A 2,735-nucleotide genomic window follows, 5' to 3' on the forward strand; every position below is an offset into this window, starting at 1 on the left:
TGTGAACACATTTGATCCTGTTATCCCACAAAACAGGCCAAAGTGAGGTTTCAGAGATAACGCAGTCAGGGAGTTTTCTGTTGCTGCCCTAACAAATCACCACCAATTTCATGGCTTACAGCAATGCAAGTTTACTGCCCTGCAGTTGTGTGGGTTACGAGTCAGACACAGGTCTCCCTACGCTGAAATCAAGGCATAGGTGGGGTCATGTCCTTTCTGGAGGCTCCCGGGGACAATCCATCTCCTTGCCTTTCCTGGCCTCTAGAGGCTGCCCACACTCCTTGGCTCATGGTCCCCTTCCTTCCTCCTCAAAGCCAGCAAGGGGGACTGCAGTCCTTTTCGTGTCACAACACCGTGACCTCTTCTTCTGCCTCCCTCTTCCAATGTTGAGAACCCTTCTGATGGCATTAGGCCCATCCAGACAATCCAAAATACTCCCCAGATTTTGGCTGTTAGCAAACTTAATTCCACCTGCTGCTTTAATTCCTCCTTGCAACGCAGCATGACATATTCAGCGTCCCAGGGGGAAGACCTGGACGTCTCTGAGAAGCCAGCATCTGCCTACCACACTCAGATTTTTGATGCTGCCAAAAATCTAAAGATCCTCCTTGAGTCTGGTACATATGATGAAGTTAACAGACTTTATTCTGTATATATAGTATTCATTTCCTGTTAAAAAACAGACACAGCTATATGCAATTCTAAAAAAAATTAAAAATGAAGAAGAAAGGCACAGCATTTAAATCGTTTGGATAAACTCAGCCAGTGATCTACGGAAGACTCCTGAGTAGGGTGAAGAACTAGAGGGTCTTGGGTTCTAACATTGGAACCCACCGAGGATCTTCAGAGTGCTGTTCTATTTATCCCTTCCTCTTGGACACCACAGCCATAGAACTTAACTTTTTAGGGTATAGAAATAAGAAAAAATGCTCCCTAAAAGACGCATTGAAACTACAGAATTCTCACCAAATCAGCCTTAGGACTTTTCTTCACTGAATATGGAAATGTGACTTTTAAAAAAATCTTTTTTGTTTTTTTTTTTTTCAAATCAAAGATCAGGAGGCCCCGGGGGTCTGGGCTGACTCCATTCCCCCATCTGCTGTTTCCTCTGGCAGCCTCCACTGGGAAGACCAGCAGCGACCTTGGCCTCTAATGTCTCCCGCCAACTGTGGTGCCCGCTGCGGGGCCGTGCTGATGGTGCCGGGCTTCCTGCAGGCGGGTGGTGCTGGGCCTATCCTGGCTGCCGATCGCAGGTGCCGTTACGCTTGGCCTACTCCACTCAGTCACCTGCCCCCCCGCTGGCTATGGCAAGTCCACAATGTGTTTTCTCTCCAATTCTATTCCTTGGACGTGCCACAGCATTTGGGGAAAGTCCAGCTGAATTCTTAGGAAATGCAAGAGAAGTGTGGACTGTATTTAGTCACCATGGTGGGCAAGGCATTTACTTACCTTCTGGGCAGTGATGCTGCTGCACTATTTTTTAATGGTCAAATTGAGGACCTGAATGCAGATGATGTCTACGGTGGTCTCACAACTGTGTTTGGAAAGGAAGTCACAGGGCAGCCCGTATGGCTCAGCAGTTTAGCGCCACCTTCAGCCCAGGGCCTGATCCTAGTAGACCTGGGATCAAGTCCCACGTCAGGCTCCCTGCATGGAGCCTGCTTCTCCCTCTGCCTGTGTCTCTGCCTCTCTGTCTCTCTGTGTCTCCCATGAATAAATAAATTTAAAAAAAAAAAAAAAAAAAAAGGAAAGGAAAGGAAAGGAAAGGAAAGGAAGTCACATAGGATATGGCTAATCCAGGTTTTCTTTTGGGGGGGAGGTGGGGGGAGCAGAAGAAAATGTTAAACGGTGGCCTTAACATAGCCCATGTTGGACAGCACATTTCTATAATTGAAAAAGAAACAAAAGAAACAAAAACAAACAACTTTCCAAGTTGGGGAGAAAGAAAGTGGAGGAAAAAAAAAAAAAACTGTTTGAAGCTCTTTCTGAGCTCATAATTTTAACAGCCAGCCATTGTTTACCTGGGAAGGAAATCAGAAGCCAACTCAATAAAGAAAGTAGCACAACTATTTGCAGATTTGGATGGTTTTAGCCATGTGGCCTGGCTGCTGCCCGGCTGGCTCCCTTTACCTAGTTTCAGACACAGGGACAGAACTCATTGAGAGATCAAGAATATTTTCTATAAAGCAATCCAGAAACACAGAGAGTCAGCAGGAAAAATTGATGACGTTCTCCAAACTTTACTAGATTCTACTTACGAGGATGGGCGTCCTTTGACAGATGATGAAGTAGCAGGCATGCTTACTGGGCTGCTCTTGGCGGCACAGCACTCGTCCTTAAGAACGAGTGCCTGAATGGGCTTCTTTTTGGCCAGAGACAAAACACCTCAAGAAAAATGTTATTAAGAACAGGAGACAGTCTGCAAAGATCTGCCTCCTTCAATTTAGATCCTCCAGCTGAAGGAGCTAAAGCGACTTGCTCATGGGCAGAACTGACTGCTACTTACGGGGCAATCCAGCATCAGGAAGAAAGCTTGCCTGCCTGCCCTTTGGAGCTGGGTGTAATCACTGTACTGGGGAGAATTTTGCTTATGTTCAAATTGAGATAATTTGGCCCACTCTGCTTCATTATATGAATTTGACCTTATTGATGGATATTTTCCCACTATGAATCATACAACCATGATCCACACCCCTGAAAACCCAGTTACCTGATACAAAAGAAGACCAAAATGA

General features: G+C 45.9%; 1 pseudogene; it reads left to right on the plus strand.

The window, feature by feature from the left end:
- The first annotated feature begins 502 nt into the window (after positions 1 to 502).
- On the plus strand, positions 503 to 2,735 carry LOC144291360 (lanosterol 14-alpha demethylase pseudogene; annotated as a pseudogene).

The sequence above is a fragment of the Canis aureus genome, chromosome 20 (assembly GCF_053574225.1).
Source record: "Canis aureus isolate CA01 chromosome 20, VMU_Caureus_v.1.0, whole genome shotgun sequence".
Lineage (NCBI taxonomy): Eukaryota > Metazoa > Chordata > Mammalia > Carnivora > Canidae > Canis > Canis aureus.